At 48.8% G+C, this 27173-nt stretch overlaps 1 protein-coding gene across 13 annotated transcripts in view; it reads right to left on the bottom strand.

Moving 5' to 3' along the window:
- Positions 1 to 27173, bottom strand: part of MYT1L (myelin transcription factor 1 like) — a 385352-nt gene that overhangs the window by 249218 nt on the left and 108961 nt on the right. For all 13 annotated transcript variants that reach the window (XM_057497485.1, XM_036881769.2, XM_036881779.2 and 10 more), the window contains exon 3: positions 10102 to 10215. The gene's annotated coding sequence lies outside the window, so the exon portion shown is untranslated. The remainder of the gene's footprint in view (positions 1 to 10101; positions 10216 to 27173) is intronic.

Below are 27173 nucleotides of genomic sequence, written 5' to 3'. Positions count from 1 at the left end.
GAACAAAGATGTTCCCTGGTGTACAGTTTACAGCATGTATAGAAGAGAGCCGATCCCGCTCACGGACAGACCTGTATTTTCCCCTTGTGGACTGTCACACGTGGAATAATATTTAATGTAGTCAAATGTCTACCTTGAGGCAAGTCCAAATGACTAAGCCCAGTATGATTTCATATGGTTACTGAACAAAGAGTAGTGACCCCAATTCAGCCCTCCTGGATGGGGTCGGCTCACGAGGGCTAAGCAGCAACGCCGTGCGTGTGAGGAGGTTTGTCCGTCTGTTCTTTACAAAGTTAGGTCCCCGACGCTACCGCGGGCCGTCCCCCTTCCCCCCTCTCTTCCTGGGCAGTGCTTCCTCAGATGCCCTGAAGAAGCCCCTCGCTCCCCTGGCACCATCTGTGTGCCGTGCTTTCTCAGATAACACCTCCTTTTGCACCTGTCTGGGTGCAGTTGGCTTGGACAACCCGGAGCCAGGCGCACGGGCATCTGGCCCTGCTCTCGGCCCGCCCGCCGGCTGTGTGGGTCCGAGCTCCCCATCCAGGTTTGGAGAGCTGCGGGGGGTCAGGGCTGCATCTCTCCCTGTTTACTTTCCCATAATGGAGGCCTGCATGACGCCTCCGGTGCAGGAGCCACTCAGAGGTGTTGACTGACTAGCAATCTGTTTTGTTTTCTGTGTGAGAATGAATTAAAAGAAATATGGGGTTCATAAAATTATGACATTTTGCTTTGAGACTTCAGAGCAGGTGGAACAAAGCGATAAGCTGTCCGCAGATGGAGGGCGGCCTTCTTGCAGAGCCTAAGCAGTTTCTCAAGAGGAGGCTTTCCTGCGAAGGCTTGCCCATGTGACAGGTCCCCTCCCTGAGTATCCTGTGATGATAAAGTTCATTTTAATTACTCAGACACTGAACAAGGAAACGCGACGTGACGGGGTGTAGAGGACCTGGCGCTCGGAGTCCGCCGGCAGCCCTGCTGTGAATGGGCGCTGGGGCCCTGGGCGGGCCTCCCCGAGCACAGGCTGCTGCCCCCTCGCCCCGCAAGCACAGGGCCGGCAGAGCTCGCTGGGGTTCGTGGAGGAACGTCGGATGAAGGGTCTCCCTCTCTCCTGGGGCGTGGGGAGCCTTCAAAAAATTCCACCTGGAAGGCAGTTTTTCTTTATTTAAATAGTGAAGGATTTTGAGTTCTACTCTTATCTGTGACATTTTAAATGAATCTTAAAGAAATAAATGTTTAAGAAAAATGGATGCAGTAGGGTTACCTCGTACCTTCATGGACCGTATTATACACACTGCCAAGTAAGCATCTGTAGGGTGCACGAATCGCGCACACTCACACGCACACTCACACTCACACACATTCGCACTCGCCCACATGCACACACTCACATTTTTCTGAACCTTTTGAAGGTAGGTTGCAGACATGATGACTACTCAACAGTTCTCTCCTAAGAAAAAAAAATGTCCTACACAACCCAAACATAATTTTAACCAAAAGGACAGTTCGTATTGTCTCCATCACATCAAAAACACGGAGCCCGTCCGTCCACCCCACCCCGCCCGCCCCGACTGCGGCCTGCCGGGCTCTGAGCTCGTCTACGGTCTGAAGCAAAACCGAGATACGCGGGCACGTTCCCTCGATTGTTCTGAAGAATTTCTTCCAGGACTGCTGCTGTTTTTTCCATTTTTGTCATCTCATAGTTAGGTCCTGAATGTTTTTTTTTTTTAAGAAAACACCTCATTTTAATACTTTTGATTATTATTAAATTATATATTTAGATTACAACTCTATTACCAGAAAAGTGAATAAGCAACGATACAGCTTCTTATTCTGTATTTTGTAAAACAGATTTTAAGTTGGAGGCCTTTAGAAAGAAGCACCCGGATGAAGCACGGGCCGGGCCGGGGGGCTCCAGCTGCCGTGGGCGCCTGCTGGGGTCTGGGGCGCCCCCTCCGCCCTCCCCTGCCTCCCCCTCCCCCCCTCCCCCGGCCCTTCCTTCCTTCCTTCACATTTGCATGGCTCAAAAGTACATAAAAATGAACAAATAAACAAGTGCAAACGACCGAGTCCCCCCTGAGCCCTGCCTGCGGCTGCAGAGCCCGGACACACGGAAAAACCCTACGCGCTTCCCGTCTCTCCTCCCGGAAATTTTACACATCAGCAAATTCAAGCAAATAGATGCTCGCCGGCTCGTGTTTCCGCTTCTCCTCTGCGTCTTGCTTTTTCTCCAGCGAAGAGCCTGGGAACCTTCGTGCATCCCCGGAGTACCTGCCCCGGGTCACGCAGCTGCACGGCGGGCGAAGGCCCCTCGGCTTGAGCAGCAGACGCCTAACAGGTGTAAAGCAGGCTTCTGCCGCCTCCATCTTCCCCGGGGAAGCGGGCACGTCGCGGCTCTTCACGGATAACGACAGTAACTATGACCGAGAGGGCGCGAGCTGCGAGCTGCGCGCTGGCCACCGGGCTCCGCGTGTTACGCGCATTGCTGTACGCCGCCCTCAACAGCCCTGCCGAGCAGGAGGCATTCTACCTGTTGCACAGGTGAGATGACTGACGCCCGGGGAGCCTGCGTGCTGGGCGGCCTTGGCTCTCCCGGGCCAGTGGGGACGTGCCCGGCAAACGCACCTGCCAGTTGATGGTTACAGAGCCCGCATCGCCCCTTGCCGTGTTCGCCCCGCCCTGCGGCCCCACAGCCACCTGCACCCTCTTCACCCCATGCAGCCCTGAGACCCTCAACTACTGCCCCACACGCTCAACAGCCCCTCTGGCCGAGCTCCTCCAATCCAACCTCCACACCGTCCGTGTCGAGGGACACTGAGCTGCTGTCTCCCCTTCCTTAAACCCAGGTCCCCCATCTGCAGAACCTGCCCTGCACTCACCGTGGCCCCCACACTCTCCTGCTCCCACTCAACCCCCGGGAGCTTCAGATGGTAACGTGCATCTGAAAAGTGGGTGGGCACCTTGGGCTGGGCCCAGCATTAACCCCTGAGGTCCCCCCATGCCTTCCCCAGGAGCACTGAGAACCTTCCCCTTTGGGGCTGCCTTACGTTCCATTACTTCACACATGCCTCTTACAGCTCTTTGCACAGAGCAGGTTTGATTTTCTTTTTTTAGTTTATGCCCCCTCCCCTCACTCCAGTTAAATGGCTGAACATGAACAGCTTAGTGGCAGAATCTGTATTTCCCTTTTTTTTGAATTTCTGGCATGTAGTAGTTGACTCAAAAATGTGTTACATAAATGCACAAAATTATATACGTATGTGTATGGATAACATTTGCAATGTTTTTTTTGACAATATATTTTATTTTAAAAGAATAGGCATTTATTTCCTTTTAATATAGTTTAAATTGCCTCCCTTTACTTGATCTGTAAGATTCGCAGAACCAGAAACACCTGAGAAAAAAATAGATGACCTCAAATTCCTAACACCAGTGTTTGCAGATTTATGACCAAGGCACTTTGTAGGATGGTAGGAAGGGAGGTAAAGAAAAGTAAGGATGACGTGCAAGGGGCCACGTGTGCGGGGCACTCAGTGGGAAGGCCGAGGTGGGGTGTGTATGGGTGACTGCATTGTATCTCATTTGAAGTAGGGAGATGCACACCAGGGTGTTAGGCGGGGAATAATGGCATACAGGAAGTGATCTTCCTGTGGCCTGTGACCCCCAGCTTACATCTTCACCTTTGCTAATGTCATGAAACAGCATGGAACTTCCTGTGCCCTGCTGTTCACACTTCACCTCTGCTGAGCTCACCCCACATCCGCTGTCTCTATCCTACAAATGGGGATAACAACCTTCATGAGGCATTTCATTCATTCTCTGATGAGACCAACACAGCCGCCCGGTGCCTACAGCCAGCACTGTGTGAAGAGCGAGGAGGAATCAAATAATGCATTGTCTCCATGGTCTGAGCCCCCAAGCTTTCTGAGTGCCCAGTTGGCACTGAAAAGCTTTGGACCTGATGCTGAGATGGGGAGGGAAGGGCTGATAAGTTTTCCTGCCGATGCAGACCTGAAGTTTCTGGGTTGTTCATGGATCTGCTTGCCAGCAACTGTCCTTTTCCACAGAACTTCTTCTTCCAAGAAATCAGGGGAGCTAGACCCACTCCAGCCCTCTCCAATGCCAACCCCCAGGTCCTTGAGCCGGGGAATCCGGTTGGCGATGCCATTACTCAGGGAGGGGTCATCTGGAGGTGAATCGGGGCACCTCTGCGACCCACTGCCCTTTTCAAACAACCCACGCGACCTACTTGAATATATTTCCTTGTTTTAAGGACTAAATTTACTGTTTTATATATTTTGTATCTCAGTCTTTTTAACAGTCCTGGTGAGAAGATTGTGTATTATGCCCATTTAATTAATAAGGAACCCGAGGCTCAGATTTGAGTTCAATAGCTTCTCCGATGTTACACAGACAGTGAAGTAGAATTAGGATTTCTTGCCCAGTCTGGCTGCCTCCAAGTTTTAACGCAAATTTCTGTTTCACGTTGAACTACATGTGTGTCTAGCTGACCTTTTTTTTAAGTACTCAGGGAAACTCAGCCAGAGTGCCGGTCTGTGGGGTGCACATCTGCCAGTTTCCTACCACGCATGTTGTCCTGTTTGACCCACTCTGAAGTAATTTATTAATCACCAAAGTACTGCCTTAAAGATACATGCCTTCCAGCAAATTATTTCCATGGAAAACATCAGTTAATGTTCTGTATTTTAACCAAATGATTTATGCTACTGATTCACATCCCAAAAAGATAAGTTTGAGACATTCATAAAATAGCCTTTAAAAAATAATCTATGGCAGATGCTGAAAAAGCATTTGACAAAATTCAACATCTATTCATGATAAAAACTCTCAACAAATTGGGTATAGAGGGCAAGTACCTCAACAAACTAAAGGCCATATATGACAAACCCACAGGCAACATTATACTTAACAGCGAGAAGCTGAAAACTTTTCCTTTAAGATCGGGAACAAGACAAGGATGCCCACTTTCCCCACTTTTATTCAACATAGTACTGGAGGTCCTAGCCATGGCAATCAGACAACACAAAGAAATAAAAGGCATCCAGATTGGCAAGGAAGAAGTTAAACTGTCCCTGTTTGCAGATGACATGATATTGTACATAAAAACCCTAAAGAATCCACTCCAAAACTACTAGATCTAATATCTGAATTCAGCAAATTTGCAGGATACAAAATTAATACACAGAAATCTGTGGCTTTCCTATACACTAACAATGAACTAGCAGAGAGAGAAATCAGGAAAACAATCCGTTCACAATTGCATCAAAAGAATAAAATACCTAGGAATAAACCTAACCAAGGAAGTGAAAGATCTATACCCTGAAAACTACAAGACACTCATGAGAGAAATTAAAGAAAATACCAATAAATGGAAACACATCCCATGCTCATGGATAGGAAGAATTAATATTGTCAAAATGACCATCCTGCCTAAAGCAATCTACAGATTCAATGCAAGTCCTATCAAAATACCAACAGCATTCTTCAATGAACTAGAGAAAATCGTCCTCAAATTCATATGGAATCACCAAAGACCCCAAATAGTCAAAGCAATCCTGAGAAGGAAGAATAAAGCTGGAGGAATTATGCTCCCCAACTTCAAGCTCTACTACAAAGCCACAGTAATCAAGAATTTGGTACTGGCACAAGAACAGACCCATAGACCAATGGAACAGACTAGAGAGCCCAGATATAAACCCAAGCATATATGGTCAATTAATATATGATAAAGGAGCCATGGATATACAATGGGGAAATGACAGCCTCTTCAACAGCTGGTGTTGGCAAAACTGGACAGCTACATGTAAGACAATGAAACTGGATTACTGTCTATCCCCATACACAAAAGTAAACTCGAAATGGATTAAAGACTTGAATATAAGTCATGAAACCATAAAACTCTTAGAAAACAACATAGGCAAACATCTCCTGAATATAAGCATGAGCAACTTCTTCCTGAACACATCTCTTCAAGAAAGGGAAACAAAAGCACAAATGAACTCATGGGACTACATCAAACTAAAAAGTTTCTGTACAGCAAAGGACACAATCAACAGAACAAAAAGGCATCCTATAGTATGGGAGAATATATTTGTCAATGACATATCCAACAAGGGGTTAACATCCAAAATATATAAAGAACCTACACACCTCAAAACCCAAAAAGTAAATAACCTGATTAACAAATGGGCAAAGGATATGAAGAGACAGTTCTCCAAAGAAGAAATTCAGATGGCCAACATACACAAGAAAAGATGCTCCACATCATTAATCATCAGGGAAATGCAAATTAAAACCACAATGAGATATCACCTCATACCAGTAAGGATGCCCAGCATTGAAAAACTAAGAACAACAAATGCTGGTGAGGATGTGGAGAAAGGGGGACCCTCCTACACTGCTGGTGGGAACGTAAGCTAGTTCAACCATTGTGGAAAACAATATGGAGGTTCCTCAAAAAACTAAAAATAGAAATACCATTTGACCTGGGAATCCCACTCCTTGAAATTTACCCAAAAAATACAACTTCTCAGATTCAAAAAGATATATGCACCCCTATGTTTATCGCAGCACTTTTTACAATAGCCAAGATATGGAAGCAACCTAAGTGTCCATCAGTAGATGAATGGATAAAGAAGATGTGGTACATATACACAATGGAATACTATTCAGCCATAAGAAAGAAAGAAATCCTACCATTTGCAACAACATGGATGGAGCTGGAGGACATTATGCTCAGTGAAATAAGCCAGGCAGAGAAAGACAAGTGCCAAATGATTTCCCTCATTTGTGGAGTATAACAATGAAGCAAAACTGAAGGAACAAAATGGCAGCAGACTCAGAGACTCCAAGAATGAACTAGTGGTTACCAAAGGGGAGTGGTGGGGTAGGGCGGGTGGGGAGGGAGGGAGAAGGGGACTGAGGGGTATTATGTTTAGTACACATGGTGTCAGGGGGATCATGGGGAGAACAGTGTAGCACAGAGAAGGCACATAGTGACTATCTGGCATCTTGCTGCACTGATGGACGGTGACTGCACTGGGGTATGGGTGGGGACTTGATAATATGGGTAAATGTAGAAACTACATTGTTTTTCCATGTGAAACCTTCATAAGAGTGTATATCAATCATACCTTAATAAAAAATTTTTAAAAAATCTATGGCATCATTAAAGTCTTTCCCAAGATTAACTCCAGATTATCAAACTCCTGATCTGTAATCTACTGCAATTTGAAATAATTCTCTTTTGTATATCATGTTTTATTCCCTGCATTTTTTTTCTGGAGTTCTTGAGCATTTGAGAAAGCTGACTGAAAGAGTCACAGTTCACCAACCTGTGGGCACCGCGCGGGCCAGACCTGTATGACGGCCTGGTTACCAAGACCAGCACCCGGGTCACCCTGTGGAATGTTTCTGTTTTGACATTAGGGTCTGACACATAGCTCCCTGCTGTGCACAGGTGGAACAGTAACTCTGGGGATTGATCCTAATTTGCTTTTATATCCCACACAATTTTCAAGATGACTGTAAGACATTTCTTGATAGGCATGTCGATACCGGCGCGAGAACACGAGAACGTCTCTCCTACTTAGACCTTTGGGCTCCTTGGCCTCTGCCCTGACTTCTGCGGACACAACGATGCTGCTTGCTTCTACCTTCTTGCAGGCTTTGCACAGCTTCTTTCTTTAGCTCAGTCCTGACTATTCAGCTCACACACCAGCAACGTGCCTGTCTGTGGAGCAGCATGTCTGTAGACCATAATTTTAGACTTACTGTGTGAGTTTGCAAGTAATAAAATTTGAAAAGTGAGTAAAAGTTACATTCTGTTTTTCAAAAAATGACTGTCTAGTAAGGAACTCCTAAGTCACATATATACCATGGGCTAGTAAGTTGGTGCCTGAAGGCCAGTCCACTTGCTGCTGATTTTGTAAACAGAGTTTTACTGGAACGTGGCCCTGCCCATTTGTTCACATGATGCGGCTGCTTTTCCACTGCAGCGGCAGCAGTGAGTCCTTGCTTCAGAGACCACAGAGCCTGCAGACTGAGATGTTTACTACCAAACTTGGCAGAAAGTGTTTGCTCACCCTGATCAGTATGATGATTAGGCATTTTCATTTCTTAGGTGCTCATGTGAAGATTTACACCTCATTCTCAGCAGCTATTGCTATATCACATTACTATTCCATTTTGGAATTCTTACCTGTTCATTTCAATCTACTGCTTTTTACTTCATAACCCAGGGGCTAAAGTATTTATAATAAACAATGCAACAAGCATATATTGATTATCTCCTGATGGCTAAATGCTAATCTTTAAAGGATGAGAGAATGGATAGAAAATACCCAGGAATCACAGAGTATAAATGCACAGCTTGCTTATGTTGACATCTGTGGGTGTTACCACCAGAGGTCAAGAAAGAGGTGGCTGACATGTAGTGAAGACTGAGTGGAATCACACACAGGAAGGACTCTGCAAATAAATGGTGTGAGTACTGGCTGCTATTTGACTGGTGGAGGTCCATGGGGATGGGCAGGGGCCTGCCAAGCTCGTCTACCACCCCAGGGCCTGCTTGGGGTGATCTCAGCAGACACGCGGCAGGTGGTCAGGAGTGCGTACAGGAGAGCGGGAGGGCCTGCTGGAGCCTTGGAATCTTGTTACCTTCTGTCAACAAGTCCAACTATCTTCCTTGAAAAGGTACCTCTCTCAAAATCGGATGTCATTCCTCCATACAGAAACCTGTTCAAGTCCAGGTCTGTAAAGTACAGACATGGATTTCTCTTTCAAAACTTGTGTATTCTTTCTTTATTTTGTTTTAATCCATAGTGAGAATTGTATTTGAATGCTTTGTGGCACACTACACTGATAATCCTCATTTAAATGTGAACGTTTAACTCCTTGCCAGAAAGGTCAATTCAACAAACTCACATTTAAAAATTAGACCCATAGAAGTTATTCTACTAAGCGTTCTTTAACTGATGGCTAAAACTTGATGAGATTAGACAAAGCAAGACAGCGTAAATGTATGAAACACCCATGGTTCAGAAAGTACTTTAAAGTCAAGTATGAGTTGAACACTCAATGTGTTTGGGTTGTTATGTATTTTAACTCCAGAGAAATGATTAAATGTAACGTCTCCCCCAAACCAAACCAATGAGTGAGGTGGGTTTCTTCAGGGAAAGTGAATAGGGTGCAGACAGGAAAATAATTAGAACAACTGTGCCCTATTATACCAGTTCATAAAACTCTTAGAGACTGTGGCACCCAGCAGACCCCAGCATATGGAAGGCAATCCCTGCCTCTCATTTCCTGCAGCAGCAGTAGTTCTATTATCAGACAGGCAAATGGGGTAGTTGGCAGACAAATAAATTACTAGCACACAGTGAACCTTAAAAGACATGCCAGCACTCTCCTCCTGGAGCATCCTCAGAAATTACTATTCCACCAGAATCTTCCCGTTTTTCTCCAACAAAGTAACATGTAAGACATGCTCCCGAGTGTGGGGATGGAGCAGACAATGCCGAGCTCCTGAAGGCAGTTTCATGCACACATGCAGAAGCCGAGGCTTTGCAAAGGTGAGATTTTAGTCACATCCCAAGCATGCCAACCCCAGCCTGTGAATTCCCTAAAGAACATGCCGCCCAGACAGCAGTCATTTGGTGTGTGTCTCACCCCTGCCTCTGGCTCTCCCAGACATAATTAGTGAACTTTAGTATCCACTTATTCCTGAAGCAAATGTGGGTGCTTTCTGTCTTTTTTTTTTTTTTTTGCAATGATTCAAACGTAAACATTTCCCTCTGTGGGTCCCAGGACCACTTCTCTCCCTGCCAACAATTCTGAGGACACCTCACACGCCTTTCCCACCCTATGGAACTTGAAGAGCAAGAACAACGTATGCATCGTCTACTTTCCCTGCAAATGGCTCTTTGTGGCCTCCATTGTCTGTTGGAGACAAAGCATACAGAACTTTACCTGCCTCTTAGAAGCCAGGAGGCCCAGGGAGCTGAGATGAGGGTAGTGACTCAGAGCAGCGAATGGGGGGCCCGGGGAAGCAGCCTCGCCCACTGCCACCAGGGAGCCCAAGGGCAGTACCTGAACTCGGTTGCCTGGAGGTGGCTCCGCGGATCCGATTTGCTTCCTCAGTAGGTCAGAGCTCAGAGGTGCCCACTGGACGTGATTTCACCAGTTCTCCTTGGGGTTCATTTTCTAAAAGACAAAACCACACAGCATAGTAACTACATGAAGAGGGGGGGACAGGCAAGAATCCTGTGCTGTTACATTGCAGAGAAAGTTACATTTAAAAATAGGTAACTGCACATTAGGAAGTGTGCGAATGATTTTACTCAGAAACTCCAGCATCATGTTGGACAAGTAGAGAATGCATTCAAACATTTAGTTACTTTGAAATCCAAGATATTTAACAGTTTTAAATATATGTCTAATTTGAAGGTCAAAGAAAGTGTACTTAGTATTTGGATTGACCAATTACCACCTGGTTTGTGAGGTTATTGCCTTCGGTAACACTTTGATGCAATTAAGAAACAATCTAATAAATGAGAAATATCTTAGATGTGTAACTACTTCTTGGAAATAATGTGATTGCATTCAATACAAAATGTTGTCTGTGGATGATACAGGTGTTTGTAAATGTCATCTCAGGTTTTATCTGGGCAAAACAACAACAAAATATATTATCTTCATTCATGTAAATTTAGAATTTATTAACTTTCAATCAAGGTTGTCTGCAATACTGTCTCAGTATTAGGAACTATTGACCTAATTGGAAAAGAAAGTACCCAGTTCATTTCAAACTATATGCCAAAGAGAGAATTTATGTTGTCAAAAATAAAAAAAAATGATGATGAGTTAGAGTATCAGAAAGTGGAGAGAGCTAGGTGTCTCCGCTGTTTAATCTATTGTTTCTGGTGCAAACCTTCCAGTTCAGAGATGCTCATTAAATGGAGTCTACGGCAATAGCAGACGAAGTGTTAATGGGCAGCAGTGAAGTGTGTCAGGCAAATGAAGAGGCCCCGAGGGCTCTCCACGCTGCTCGCCATCAGCCCCATCCACAGCACCACCACACTCCTCTGTAAGGTACTGGGCTCCGCTTCCTGCGTGCTATCTCGCAATAAAGAACACTTCCAGGGTGCTTAGCAAGTGGGATTTAAAGTAACACACAATTTCCTGTGAACACACAAGCAGCCTACAACCGTGACAAATTTTTATTATTTTCCCTAATAAGAATTCACCAAAACAAACACATAGGGAACAGGATAATTTAGAAATATGCACATGGAACTAGAAAGGTTTTAAAATCACCCTAAAACATCAAGGTTGAATAATAGAATGAGAGTTAGAGTATTTCTTTTGTGTGTATCTTTGTCTAGAATCCTTAGTTTGAAGTTATTTTATAATATTTCTACACATACTAAGCTTCTAATATAAATTATGATTCGTGGTTTTCTTCATAGTGGTGTGCAGCCTCCCGTGCTGGAAAATCTTTGAGGGAAACAGTGTGTTCTGTGGCCTTTTCCTGTGTACCAGTGATCCACACACATGCAAATGCCCACACGCCCACAGGCCCACATGCATGTACACACATGCCAACAGTACAAGTGAAAGAATTCTTCTCAACACGACTTGTTTTTATTTATAGTAGGACTTGCAAACGTAACGCTTAGTGAGAAAGGCAAATGTCCCCAAACCTTGTTAGCGACTCGCGTCACCTCTGGATGGCCGGGTGCGGACGGGCACCGTCTGGGGTGAGCAGCCGTATCCTTCCCCCTGGGAAGCCAGGCCCCAGCCCCTGCAGGACACGGGTTCTGGCTGTGGACCAGCGGGGGTTCACGCGTGCCTGCCCGGTACCCACAGTGACCTGGCCCCCGTTATCCCCCCTTCCTGGAACTGGCGCCTGCTCTCTCCATCAGATTCTGCTAAGGTGGTTACATATCAACCTGACATTGAAATAGCAATGTAACTGTTCAAAGGTATACTTGTTCTTTTCATGAAATATTATTAAATACATAGACTGTCATGTTCATGCATTATTTCTCAATTAGCAAGTCCTAACTTAGCCAAGATGGTGAGGACAGTTTTTGGGTCACCAAAGCTCCTGAAGTCCAGGCTCTGTCTCTGACAGCGATAGGGCTGGGCTAAAAATGGAAAGCATTTCCTTTAACTCCAAAATACTGAAATGACCTGCAGTCCCCACAGCCTCACGACAGCACTTGACATGAGCCCCTGGCCAGGGACCCCTTGCATAGGAGGTGAGCCCCTCCCGCCTGTGAGCTAGCTTGGATGCCCCCATGTTTATTCATAGAGCAGGTGCGTGCTGGCAGCCTTGCATGTGGTAAGTGACACTTGGCCCTTCTGCCCAGAGCACGTCTATCGCCGGGCAGCCCTGATGGCAGGGGCAGCTGCCTCGCCCGTGAGGGCTCCCTGTGACCTCCCAGCAGGTGTCAGCACACTGAGCCCTGGACGCTGCCCCTGCTGAGTTCTTCTGTAGAGATTCTCTGACAACTCAGTCGTGCAGGTGGCGCTCTGCCATCCGGATCAATGCTGCAGGAGCATCTACCAAGAGAAATATCTCTCACCCTTTCTTTTGCTTCCTGAAAGTTCTACATGAGATTGGTTAAGAAAATGAGGGGCATGTTGGGATAGTGCTGTTCCTCAGGCTCCACCACCAAACAGTATGAACCAGCGAGTCCCCACAAGGCCGTGAGGAGCAGATCCTTCTCAGTCCACAGGCCCCGGGGCTCCGGAGAGCCTGCAGGGATGAGCCCGAAGGCCCCCGACCTGGCTCTGTGGGCGCCCACGCCTCGGTGTGCCTGCTCGCTAGGGGGTCTTCCGTGTGCAGCAGCGGCCGGGCTGGGGGTGCGTACTGGAGGGAAGAGGCGTCAGCGCCGCTGTGGAGCTGCGTGCAGCCCGGCCTGGGTGCTCTGTGGCTGCGCATGCCTGCGGTGCCTCTGCTTTCCCGCCTCGTCTCCACTGTCCACAGAGGCAGGATGCCCTGCCCACTGCCTGGGCAGAGATGAATAAATTGCTTGTTTGGAGTAGGTTCTCCATCAGTCTTTCCTGCTTGATTAGAGGGATTATGTTTCCCTTTCCGCCAAAATAAAGAAATTTTAGTAAACTAAATTTACTTGCTTACATTCTTAGTTTTAGAAAATGCTCACAAGAAGGTAGGCTGGCTTCAGTTGGCTGTCAGGTTTAGGATGTGTCGACTTGGGTGTTTCAGAGAAAAGAGAAGTGATCATTTCCAGGAGACCAAGATGATCAGGCAGATAAGGAAGAGGAACAATAATAAGTGAAGTAAATGAGTGAGGATTTCTTCAGAAGAAATAACAGGAGATCAGAAGAAGAGTGCGAGCAGATCGGAAATCACCCTTCCTTCATTTTTAAATCTCATGCACCTCTTCATTGTGTGTTTTGAATCTAATTCATTACACATTTGTGCAATGACTTCCATCACATAGAGTGTGAAATGTATTTTTGACACCTAAGAAGGTGCAACTCTGCTCCCTACAGGGGTCTTCCAGTCTTAGCCTTTCCTACACGGTGGCTTTTCTCAGAACATGACTGTGATGTGGACCCTCTCAGAACATGACTACAATCAACCTCTCAGAACATGACTGTAATCTGGCTGTTCTCAGAATGTGACTAATTGACCTCTCAGCAAAGGGCCGTTCATTCCAGGCATCAGCTGACAACACAAAGGGACACCAGGAAGTGCAATTTGTAATCTGGGTTTTTTATACATAAACATTTCATATGCATGATCTATTCTCAGCTATCCTCCCGAGGTTAGACCTGGACCTAAAGCCGCCACCACATAGATTCTCCCAACACTAGAAAGGAGACCCACACTTCCCACCGTGGGCTCTCGGGGAGCCCTGGCAGCTTTTAGGGAGGCCCAGTGGGCTTGTGACCCAGAGGAAAGGGCACTGGAAGCTGGTGGGTTGTGACAGGATTCTCTCCAGACTCGTGTGGCGGTGAAGGCGGCCTTGCTGTGAGGGTGTGGCAGTGTGTGTGTGCACTGTCCCCCCCAACAACTCAGCTGCTGTTTTCCACCACACGTGTCAGGCACGTGCGTGCACAGATGCTTGTATAAAATTGTTCAGTGCCGTAGAGTGTATAATGAAAAATGGGAAGCCGCCAGTGGTGGCTTGGTTAGATTATTACAAAGAAACAGTCTAGGATGGGTTTGTGTGTACAGACAGGGTGGGGTCACCAAGGTGCAGAGCAAAAGGTAAGGGACGGCGCAGAGCAGTGTGCAGTCGGCCCAGGTGTGCACGCCACAGCCAATCGCCAGGGGGTCGGGCGCTTTCTGTTTACATGTGTACGTCTGTAAACATACGGAAAGCATATGGAATGGGAGCAGAGCTAATGGCTAAAAGGGATCATTGCCGGAAAAAGGAGCAGGATTTTGAGTAAGGAGGATATCACTTTCATCTGAAGTCCTCCTAATCGATTAATATTTTATTGCTGAAGCAAATTCATGTCATGTTCGTGTAACAACAAAAAAAAACCCTGAAAAAATATGAAGATATTTCCATGTATCTACTACTATTTTCAAAGGTTATGTATCAATTATTGTAAAGAATGATTAATGAACAGGTTAAACATGAAGCTTCCAAAGTCACGTAATATTTACAAGCAATTCTCCAAAAACCAAGCCATTCATTACTTCCCAGAATATTTATAACTGGTTCTGGGATCTGCTGACTGTTTACACATCAATAAACAATGCTACAAGGAAATCACATTTAGGCCCAATTAGATCATTCTAGCTCATTAGAAAAAATTCTTCCAGAGTAAGCAAAATGATATAGAGAAGCGATTAAACATGGAGGCAGTTAAAACAAGGGCGAAGCAGGGCCGGGCCAGGAAGGCGGGTGATGCGCAGCCCCAGGGCCCCCGGCAGCCTGAGCTCGCCGGCGCTCCCGCTGCCTGGTCGGGCCGCCCAGCGCCAGCCGCCGGTTAGGCGGTAGGATCGTGGCGCGTGATTCACCGACAGCCAGAAGCAAGGCTTCGGGGCCACGGCCTCCCGGAACGGACAGCGACCTTACGGGTCATTCAGCTGTGCGTCCGTTCCAGCCTCAGGTGCCGAAGCCAGAGCAGCTGAACATCTGCCTGTGAGACGTGGGGAGTGAGAGGCGCCAGGACAAGGGCCCAGGCGGGGGCCCCCGGCACCTCCCGACTACAGTGAAGGACTTCTAAGGAGATCCAATAATCAGGTTGATTTTATTGATGATCCCAGGCTTTCGCCTTCAGAGAGCACAGAGAGTGACTTGTCACGTGATGCATGAAGGTGCGGATTGGCCACGGGGCCGTAACGCGGGCTCTGCGATGCGCGTCCCACAGCAGGACTTTGTCTGCAAGCCCGCGGCTCTGGGAACGAGCCCTCAGCCCCGCAGCCTTGCGACTGGGCCCCCGCTGTGCCATTGTCCATGCACGGAGGCTTCCGGGCTCCTGCCCTCCGCCTTGCCCCCCCCTCTGCCGCGCAGTGGGCGGCGCTTACTGGAATCAAGCTTTCTAGAAGCAAGGCCGAGTGCCGCCCAGTCAGCGGACCCAGAGGTATCGACCTGACTTCCTTTCTTTCCTTGGACCCCCCTTGGTCCGGATCCCAATTACCCCTGAGCCGAGTTCCCTTCGCCTTCCCCCGGCCACCCCCTCCTGGTCCTCCTCCTCCGGCCCTGTGAGACGTCTTTGTGGCTCTGTCACGTCATACCGCTGCTCAGCAACACGTCCACTCAATAATAACACTACCATTTTCATCATAGCATCTTACACATGCATCACAATTTAAAGCTAAAAGTGTTTCACGCACAAACGTGCAAATTTTGCCCATTTCCCCAGGGGAGGAAGACAAAGTTTGGACGGAGAGCGTTGCTTTAATCAGTAAGAGCCAGTGCGGGGGGCAGCGTGGGGGCTACAGCCCCTCTCCTGGGCCTGGCCTCTGGGGCCCAGCAAAGCTTGACCAAGTCGCGTCTGATTACCGCCCCGTGAGCTTGGCTTTCGAGGGCGTCGGTGCCCTCAGACACAGAGGCCGCTCTCTCCCCTGGCCCCCCCCACCTCAGTGTGAATGCCAGAGGGCTTCAGCCATATCCAGTCCCCCCCGTTCACCTGCTCAGAGACCCCCTGGTGTCTGTAGCAGGGCGGGGTCCTCCTCCCCTCCAGCCAACTGTCACAGGTCGCCGACCACGGACACGGCTGGCCTTCACACCTCGCGTGGCCGTGCTGGCTGACTCCTCAGGCGCTGCGACAGATGGCTAAGTTTGCTGAAGGCAGGAATTGTATCTGTTGCTCTGTGTGCCACCGGGGGTCAGGAGAGACGGAGCTCATTAATACTGATCGGAGCAGGCTATGCGGCGAGGAGGACCCCGCCCTCAGCTACAGACACCAGGGGGGCTCTGAGCAGGTAAATGGGGGGATACGGCTGAAGCCCTTTGGCATTCACACCGAGGAGGAGGGTGGGACCAGGGGAGAGGGCGGCCTCTGTGTCTGAGGGCACTGAGACCAACTAAAGCCAAGCTCACGGGCTCCTTGGTGAAATAGAAGACGCTCACTCTCCTGTGAATTCCTCACGCCGTCCAATATGTAGCCTGTGTCACGTACTCCTACGTGTTTATTGATCAATTGGAAAGATATAAGCTTAGTTTGTTCCAGCTGCTATAACAAAATACCAGACTGGTGGCCTTATAAGCAACAGAAATTTATGTCTCAGTTCTGGAGGCTGGCAGTCTGAGGTCAGGTGCCAGCATGGTGGGGAGAGGGCCCTCCTCCGGCTGCAGAGCACGCACTGTGCTCTCACGTGATGGAGGGGGAAGGGGGTGTTGGGGGACTGTTAAAAGGGCACTGATCTCATTGTGGGGGCTCTGCTCTCATGACTTAAGCATATCCCCAAAGCCCCACCGCTTAATACTGCCAACTGGGGATCAGGTTTCACCTACGATTTTCAGGGAGCACAGTATTCAGGCCACAGCATCATCCTTCAAACACGGGCAGGCTGCGTACACAGCCTGTGTTGGGAAGGCAGGCGCCGGGCACACGTCTGAGTTCATCATGTCTTCTGTGAATGTGTGGCAGGGAGATGGCTTGATGAGGGTGCGTGCACACTCGCGAGAGCATTTTTCACTCCTGTTCCTGAGATGCAGCAACTCCATGGCTTGAATCATGCTTTTAACTGCTCGCTGAACTCCACGAAATCTGTAGTGGATCCTTGGGGAGAAAACCAGAATGCAGCGGCAAGACCCCCTCTTAGAATATATGTAATTACTGTCTGTCAAAGGCTGTGATTATAGAGTGTGACTTAAATATGTTATTAGTTCTACTTAAACCAAGGCCCACATTCCAACCAGAAAATTCTGACACTAAGGGGCCTGGGCACATTCAGCAACCTTCATTTCTGACAGACTGCGGAGCAGAAATGCTTTCTTTTCTCAGGATGAAATGGACGTGCTCCCTGGCTCCCTAAGGCTCACAGCCATTTCTCCTGCAAGGAACGCACGGAAGGTGTGAACTGAGAAATGAGATTGCTCTAAGTAAGTATCTCCAAGGAGCTGCTCCCAAGTGACAGAAAAGGACCTTCCCAAGTGAGAGCATTTTCATGCCGATTTTTTCATTGGATCCTCAAGGCAATCCTGAGAATCGGGCAAGAAGATATTGTTAGCTCTATTTTCCAAGAAAAACAGGTTCAGAAAGGTACCTCACCTGAGACCATAGAGCTGGACTTGAACTTTGGTTTTCTGAGTGGGTGTTTGCAGAATCTTACCTTTTTAGTCACCCCCAAACACTGTGGGTAACACCCTCGTGGAGTGAAATTTGCTGAATCCCCAAATCTGACTCTACCGCTCCTTGGAAACTGGGACCAAGGGGAGGAGAATCAGGGACCTCACGTACCAGGTGAAGACCTGGACCCACCCGGACCTGCCAGCTGAGGGCTGGGGCTCGAGGGGCTGGGGAAAGACCAGCTCCAGATGGTCGCACCAGAGCCCACAGCGACCCCCAAACCGCACACTGGAAACGCGCTCTCTGAGCATTAGTTCTTTGAGACTTTGTCTTTATAAAGCACAAATGATACTGAAATAGCCAATACCTTAAACACTATCAACTAAAAAAATATTTACTTTTCATGCAGCAAGGAAGCATTTGAGGAATGGGGGCCGACCAAGTATCGTCCCTCTTGGCCTCTGGTCTCTGACACACACACATGCATGTGCACACTCGTCTTCAGTCTGACACACATACACACTCCCGTTTTCAGTCTCTTTCCCACAGGGTAGAGCTCCAGAGGGTCACGGTTATAAGGCTTTGGGTGCAGGATGCACAGAGGGTCGGAGACGCAGAGCGTGTCCCCACCCAGACCCTTCCCAGCACAGCAGCGGGCGTCCCCTCGTGGTAGCCGGCCACCCAGGGAGCTCGGCTCTGCCCTGCACTGGCTGCCGCCTGCTGCGCATCGCCCTTCAGATCGTGGGGGGGAGGAGTGGCCTTGGCTTCCCCGGCTGTCGTCATAGAACAAGCAGCCTGGAACCAGCCCAGCCCCAGCGGTGGGCATGCAGGCAGGTAAACAGGCCGCAAGGTGAAGGGACCAGGAGCCAGGGCAGAGGCCAGGGCAGGAGGGGGTGTACACACAAATCCTGTGGTCTGACGGGAAGGCCATGACACTTAGAGACCTGCACAGTGTCCAGGTCACCAAGGGTGGGACCAGGTCTTTAAGGGACAGCGACGGCTGAGCCTGGCGGTCCTTATCATGAGACGAGGAGCACAGGGAACCTGTGGGAAGCAGTAGATGCACAGCAGGGATGGTGCAGGAGAATGGCACGTTTGGGTTGTCGGCCCTGCCAGGTCCACAGCTCATCCTGTAGGATGCAGGGACCCTGCAGGATTTCATACACGGAATGATGGGGCCAGGCTCCCGCTTCCCAACAGCAGCAGAGGAACAGAGTGCCAGGGAGGGACGGGCCAGCCTGCCAGGAGAGGGCGCAGGGGAGGGGCGTGAGTGGAGAGAGACCAGCTCACCTGCCCGGGCAGGGACCCCGGGGGCCTGGAGACCCAGAGCCGAGCCACCACTAACCTGCCTCGGGGCGTCCCCGGGGGCAGTGCCCGTCCTCCTGCCGCACGGGGACGGGGGACACACTGGGGCGCCAGGTGGTTCATGCCTCCTGAAGCTCACTTCTTTCTCTCACGGCCCCAGCAGCGATATAAAAGAAGAATCTCTGCTCACAGAGCTCAAAGGGGGGCAACCTTTTGGATTTTTGAGATTATGTTCTACTCGGTGGCCCCATTCGGTTGTGACTAGGTCAAGAAGATTCTCAGCGTGATAAGGTAAAGATCAACATTTCTGAAAATGCTCTTCAGGATCGTAGCTGTTTGTAGGTATAAGGCAGTTCACTGTTCCAGGGTTAGCTTCTTGCAAAATATATACTAGAAAAGAACTTTGGAAACATAGCTAAAATCTGTAGAAATGTGCAAAGATAGAACCCCTTTTTCATTAATTTTAATTTTAAAATTTCTGTGGATGCTGTATCTTTGCTTAATAATTTCACTTTTTGGGGTAGAGAGAAAAAGAGGAGGACCCGAGGAAGTCAGGGCCGGAGGAGGACGGAGGGGGCAAGAGGGCCGGCTGGCAGCTGGGCAGGAGCCAGAGCCCCGGACCACGCTAAGGCTGTCCGCGCTGCGGGTCCGCCTGCCCACGGGGGAAGCCAAGGAGCCCCAGGATTCTGGTGTATCAAACATGCAGTCACTAACAAGAACAAAGGAAGTGCTAGGCATGTTTTCAAGGTTAATGCGTGGAAGTTCAGAAGAAAGAGCGGCGGGCAAAAAGCCTGCCAGAGGCCAGCCCGTGCGCCCAGACCGGGAGAGGACACGGGCCGTGCAGCCAACGAGGTCAGAAGAGAATTTGGAGGAAGTTCCCCAGGGCCTGCCTCCTGCCGACGCTTTCCTTATGCACAGGCACGTTTTAACTGTATACACTTAAAAATGGCCAGTTTAGGCAGCAAAGTAGTGTTTTTAAACTTCTACATATTTTAGGTTGTTCATGGGACAACTGTACCAATAAACAACCTCTGGGTGACAGTCCCCACTCCAGTCTGCCCACCCTGCCCTGGCACCGTGCCAGACCCCGGCAGCTGAAATTGCTGGCAGGCAACACAGTCTGCGGGGTGGCACACACTGTGCCCTGCACTGTGGGTGAGAGGCCGAGAGCCCCCGGGGTCCCTGGGGGTAGCTCAGCGCTTCCGTGCGGGGCTCTGGGGACGGCCCTCTGCGGCCCCCACTCGGGACCGCCTGAGCCCGTGGGAGCCCTCCATCTCTCTGGACTTCAGTGCTGGGCCTTGCGGGGTGGGTGCCTCAGCAGGGCTGTTAGAAGGACTGGGATGCACAGCCCAGCATCACGGAGGGCTGGCCGGGTTGTGAGCCCCCCGACAGTCAGCACCCGCCTCACAAGAGTCCTGTGATGCCCCCATTCTGTCCAGTGGGCACAGGCTGCTGGGACAGAATCGCCACAGACTAGTGCCCGCGGCAGCTGTCAGCTGGGGGTGTCCCACACGGCAAAGAAGCAGGAGGAAGCCAGCTCTCCTGTAGGGGTGCTGACCCCCACATGAGGGCTCTGACCCGTTGCCACCCTGGGCTCCGACCACTGGCCCTCTGGGGGCACAGCTCCCATCAGTGAATCTCAGAGGAAATGAACATGCAGCCCTTAGCGGTCTCTGGGGAGCACTGAATGCTTCCCCGAATGCCTCCTTATAAAAGGCATAAGCTTTACAAAATAGTAATAGGAAAGGGATTAAAAGCAAGTGTGGATTAGGGCATTTTTAGCACAATTTATATAATGTCTCTATACTATTTAAAGTTTACTAGCTGCTCAGGACTTTGTTTTTAATTTCTTGTATTTTAAAAGTTCATTCTATACCAAATGAATGACTCACAATAAATTGAATTGTGTGCAAATATATTCATCTGATTAGTGCCCACTGGTGGGAGGGGTGAACTTCAGGTCTTCCTGAATCCCACATTCCTTATCGCTTAAGTGTCTTTCTTCATCCTTTAAAGCCAAGCCAGCATGCACAATGCCAAAGAAGCATGGGTCTGGATGGGCAGGTAAAGGGCAAATCCCAGGAGCCCCTCTGAGAACTAGATTCACAGCATGGTCCCCAGCACGGTCAGAATGGGCACACAGTGCAGGCAGCAATAGTGTGTCCGGACCAACTGGCCACTGGCCTGCCCCCTACAGTTGATCTGTGGTGAAGAACCTCCGGTTTCTCCTGGTCTCTAAACTTCTAACATTTCATGTGATATTGACGTGAATGTGACAGTGTAAAAATCTATAATAAACTGGTTGCTACTGAATTCTCCAAAGCCTACGGCGTCGGCCTTTCCACCAGAACAGCAGCAAAACCAGCCTTTCTGTCTGTGGACAGCCTATCAGTCAAATGTTTAGACTGTTGAGTTAAATCATTAGAAACTCATCAGAGAGGGAGAAAGGCAGGAGCTGAGACAGGCTGCTTTATTCTTTATCAGCTTCTAGGCGAATCCAGTAAAAAACAAAAGTAACCAAATGAGTGATTCTCAGACAAATAAACAGGAAGAAACACCCCCAGGGTAAGTGGGTGGGAGTGACAGGTGAACACGTGGCGCACAGCCAGCCTGAGACCGCGCTTCTTCCTGGAGGGTGAGGACCTGACGCTCAGCAGGTGGGGACCGTGAGTGCACGCACGCGCCTGCCGCAGCCGCTTGGAGCCCATGTCGGCCCCCGGCTCTCGGCGGGCAGCACGGCTGCTCTGCGGGGGTCCAGGGAGCCTGGCAAGCACCCGCCTAGTTCCTCCTAAAACAACTGTGCCCGAAGCCCTTCCTACACGCCGGTGCATGCTGTCGGCCTTTGCCGTGTCGCCGGGGCATACGCGAGGACACAGGCACACCCCCAGGAGGCCGGTGCCAGACGGCGGTCTGTGGCTCTGCCTTGGGGCATCCACAAATAAGCCTGTGAAAATTCTTATACTTTCATGTAATGCTTTTAAAAGTCCATTTGTATACTGAAACCCAGTGAAAAATATAGACGTTTTGAGTAATTTGCATTAATATGAAAACACGGAAGAAATGATAACCAGTTTGTACTATATCACATACTGAAGATTTCTTTCTAAGGTAGAGAAATTGAAGGTGACCACAGGTAAGTGCCCATCTGAGGCCACACAGCAGGGAGCTGGCCAGGTCTGAGCATGTGAGGTCTGCTCAGCACAGCTGCAGGGACGTGTGAACAGAACAAGCCGTGCTGACTCTGTGCGTGCTAACAGCAGTCATGCTGGAGGATAACTGGGCGGATGTGATGCATGTACAGGAAAATGAGAGGCCCCAGGACAGGCATCTCCGCGGGGTGGGTGTCCGTGCTGGGTTCGCCCAAGCATTTAGGGGACGTGGGTTTTCTGGTTCTGGCTCTGTTCCTGAAAAACTTCACCATCTTGGTAAAACGTTTCACCTCTGTGGGCAAGCATTTTACGTGTAATTCCAAGTCCAGCCAGATGATCCACAGCCTTTCCCCACTCTGAATTACAGAAGACAACGATTAAAACCTTCCTATAAAAAGTGAGTCCTACTAGTGCATAATGGAGTTTGATTAAGACAATCTAAACTCTTGCAGATTTTAAGCAAGGTACCTTATAGACAAAGCAAAGTATACTCTGTCATCTCCTAACTAAAGAGAGTTCCCTTTTTTTATTTGCTTCTACTATCTCCCTTTTGAAAAACAAAGATTTGAGATTTTGTTTTTTAAAGGTATTAACCAGACCCGGCCATAATTACCCTAAAGAGCAATTCATAATCACAAAATCCAGGCTCTTTTTGGATTGCAGACAGAAGGTGAAACAGGCTGCAGGCACCAGTCCTTGATGCAAAAGCAAATGTCAAAGGAAAGGCTGATGTTTGGTTGCGGGCTCCCACCTTCTCCCAGGCGTTTCCTAAATCCACGTCTGATGAGCTTCCCCAGCTCTGAGTTCTGCCAGCTCCCCCTGGAGCAGTACAGAGCGTGCTTCACGGAAATGTCACCCGCCAGGACTGCAATTACTGGCGCTGCAGCAATCATTGGCACAATGCAGAATGGGTCGAATTCAGGTGAGAGCAAGAACCAGCAATCAAGCCTGGGGACAGGAGAACAAAGCCATTTTCTTCCATTTGCCGTCAACATGAGCATCAGGCCTCAATCACAAAGCGAGTGCAGGGCTGGCTGATGAAAAGCTGCTTATTACGCAGCTCAGCTCTGCAGCAGCCGTGTGCTGATGGACCGCGCAGAGGAAGACAGCTCAGCCCCGCGCAGGCACGGGCGGCCGTGAGTGATGAGTGCAGAGGGGGACACGCTCCGGGGGAGAAAAGGGACCTCGGGGGGGCAGGGGCCTGGGAGTCAGCTACAAACAAGCCTCTGAAAGTCACTCGGCTCACGGGGACATCCACTGCTCAGTTCAACACAAACCCACTTCTCCTGAAGAAGAGCTCAGTCCTCTGCTCTGTTCTTCTGAAACAGGTTTTCTTTCTGAACGTCCCCTAAAGGGTCCCTGCACTTGAGTATATTGAATGCATTCTTTGTCTTTATTCACAATTTTATAATCAGCTTAAGAGTGTTCTAAAACAACTCCCTAAATTATCCCTCTATATATCATATATATATAGTATGCTAACTGTGCATATTTGCTTATGTCTACATTAAAATTTGAAAAGCTCAGTTTAAAATGTCCTCTGGAGACTGTATGTTAACATTTAATTATAGCCTAATCATCCTTGAATACAGCCTATGCATTAAAAATAAATGTACTATTTACTGGTAAGAATTACACACACACACACACACCACAGGTATTTCCTGCCTCTATCTAAACACCCGTATTTACATATGAACTAAACATAAAAATGCATTTTACTCAGTATTACCAACATTTCATTGTGATATTGACAGCCCCACAAGATAACACGGTTGAGAACTGTTCTGTTTAAAGTTCTAAAAACGAGTGTGCTCTCTGGGAGTGGGGTCCTCCTGGATGTGGGATTAAGAGGTGTGGACCTGCCAGGTTGCTGGGATCTGTGCTGCCAGTCCTGCCCGCCGACCGCTAGGTGGCGCGTGGACTGGCAGGCACACACACCTGCAGATCTGAGCCACACAAAACCTTCACAGTGCTTAACGCCAGATTATTCATTTGCGGAACTCACATTTCCTAATCCCTTCTAAATGGCCCAGAAAATCAGCCCTCCATGTGCCTGGACTTGTCACAGACATGACAGGAGAGGAAGCTCCTTCTACCTGCCGCATCCCTTCTCGCCCAGGCCTTCTCTCCCCTGGGGGTCCGTGGTGGGCAGATGCTCACGTTCTCTTAGCTTATTGCTCAGAGGGGATGGACAGAGTGCAAGAAGACTAAGGGAAGCAGCTCTCCTCTTGCCGACGGGCTGTCTACATGCACACGGGTCCAAGTTTGGAGGGATGCAAGTCCTGAAATCCAGCTCCAAGGTGAAATTAGAGTGCAGACGCTTTGTCCACACCTGGGCATCTAGTGCACCTGGTTACTGAAGACCTAGGAGGTGCAATCTCTCCAAAGATTCTTTCCTAAGGGCCTGAGCGACCGTGGAGCTGCAGCCACCGTCCTCCCTGGTGTAGAGAACAGCCCCTCACTGGTTTATCCAGGTCCCCTCCTTCTCCCTCCGGCCCACTCTCCACCTGGCAGCAACCATTGTTGTGCCCCCCCGGGTCCTTCTGTGGCTTCCTGCTCCACCTGGGGCTCCCGCTCCAAAGCTCCTGATCACGCCTGCAAGTTGTCATAAGAGCTGACCTTCTTCCTTCTCTTACCTCATGTGTTACTCACAAGGGGCCCTACAGCAGTTCTCAAACTGAGGTTCAAGGAACCTGGGGGGGGTCCCTTTAGCCCTTAGTAGGGGTTTGTGAGGTGCTTCCTCATTCAACTACATGATCTGTGATGCTGGATTATCTTCATATACTCCAATCTATTGCAACATGTCAAATGCAAAAACACATGAGAACCCAGTTCTTCTGCTGAGAGAGGCACTTAAGAGATTTGCTAAATGTGAATCATTGACTCTCTTAGGAAAATTTTTCTTGTGGAAAATAGTATTTTTCATAAAACATATTGCTTATATTAATATGTAACAGTTTTTAAAATTGCTATTTTTAATAAATAAACAAGAATTTTAGATGTCTCAGTTTTAATTTTTAATAATGTAGATAGAACCCTCCAAACAGAATCTATGAGGGCCTCAGAAGATGAGGAGAATAAAAGGGCCTTGAGACCAAACCCTTGAGAACTACTGCTTAAATGCATGGATTTTGCAGTTTCTCACACATGTCATATACTAATTTTGTTTATTTGCCTTAGGGCCTTTGCACATGCTGCTTCGTCTGCCAGGAACTTTCTTCCCATAAGAGGAGAGAAAATGAATGAACAATTAAGAAAATTAAAGGTTGGGATCCTGAAACAAGGATGACTGTAGGGCTTATACAGAGAATGAGGCATAAGCCCTTACTATACAGAGGGGTAAATTTAGGCAAGGAATATGCATTCCTGGGAGCAGAAACAGCATGTGCAAAGGCCCTGAGGCAAATAAACAAATAAACAAAATTAGTATGTGCACATGTGTGGGCATCCGCTTATAATTTTCTGCCTCAGTTTTCTCCAAAATCCCATTTCCCATTCTCACCCTTTCGAGTGAAGTTGGCATGAGGAAGAGCCTTCGGGACATAGACCAGCCTGGGTTCCATCAAGTCAGCTACCCCACATCCACGGAGGATGGCAGAGGGAGATGGCAGAGCCTGAGCAGAGTCCGTAATTCATTTCCTAAGCATCTCCTTGTACCAGACACCATGCTCGCTCCTACAGACGGGACAACAGACAAAAACAGAGGGTGTCCCTGCCCAGAGGGACGTCATAGCCCATCGGACCCTCTCGTGTATGGTAGAAATCTGTATCTGACTCTTTCTAGAGACTTCTCTATGGTGGGTGCACCCTGGGCTAGGACCTAGAAGGCTTACCCCAGATCCGGTGCTTCTATGCACTCTGCCATCATTTTTACACCCAAGGACTGAGCTGGATCTCCAGTGCTCCACGCTGAGTATATGCCAGAAGAGACCCTCTCAGCACAGGTGCACTGGGGGGTGGTCTTCCAGGACATATACTCAAGAATTCAACCCTCTACTCTACACTTCATGACACAGTCATAAGAGACATTGAGGACACACATGGCAGGTTTCTAGGAATGGGACTCAAAACCCCAGTTATGGCCTTTGCTTCCTTCTTCCTCATCCCTTATCCAGCTTCCCATGTCAGCCCTGAGCCCCCCGGAGCACGCAGCGCAGAGAGACAGCGGTGGCGCCAGCAGTGTGGGACGATTGCCACACACTTAATTCAGTCAGCAGGCCGGCTCTGTTACCTGGCTTTTTTCTCAAATGCCTCCTTGTCCCTCTGTCTTCTGTGTCACTTGAGTTTGAGTTCATTCTAGCCGAGCACAAAGCCCTGTCCAGGTGCCTCCATTGCTCTCCACTGTGAGGGAAGAACCATCCTTTGCAGTGGGAGTCCTGAGCTCTGGGAAGGAGTGGCATCTGCTGCAGCCCAGGATCCCAGCAGAGCCAGCTCCTTGGGGAGCTGAATGCAGTTGGCTTGGGAACCAAGTCAAGGCTTCCAGAACCGTCTGTTACAAGAATGCACTTGGGAATCCTGCTTTTTTAGGTTAGAACTGCCAGTCCCACACTAAGGAACGTGTACTCCCACTATTCAGGACTGAAGTCCGTATCTCAACTGGGAAATCATTTTGTCTCTCTAGACTTTGGAAATGAAGGCAACATCTTTCACAAAGAGATTTGTTAATAAGAACCAAGAACATGCTTAAATATTTGCAAACGCAGTGAGATGATGTGCCGGTGTCAGAACATCGACCCCCTCACACCACTGCGTGTGCTCCGGCACAGCTCGATTATCTTGGCCTTTAACTTAATCAAATGAGGCAAATGCATAAGGTTTGTTTTCCACATTCCCATCTGCGAGGCTGTGGAATGTGTCACCAACCCATCCTGGGTTTGCAACTTCACCCGTGCTGTCAGCCGGTCTTCAGTACATACTTATACCTGGAAAGTTTTAGGAAAAGGCACAAAGAGGAAGAACTCAAAACAACAAGCTGGC

The sequence above is a fragment of the Manis pentadactyla genome, chromosome 2 (assembly GCF_030020395.1).
Source record: "Manis pentadactyla isolate mManPen7 chromosome 2, mManPen7.hap1, whole genome shotgun sequence".
Classification (NCBI taxonomy): Eukaryota; Metazoa; Chordata; class Mammalia; order Pholidota; family Manidae; genus Manis; species Manis pentadactyla.
Note: the sequence above shows the minus strand (reverse complement) of the source record. Positions and strands in the feature narration are given on the sequence as shown.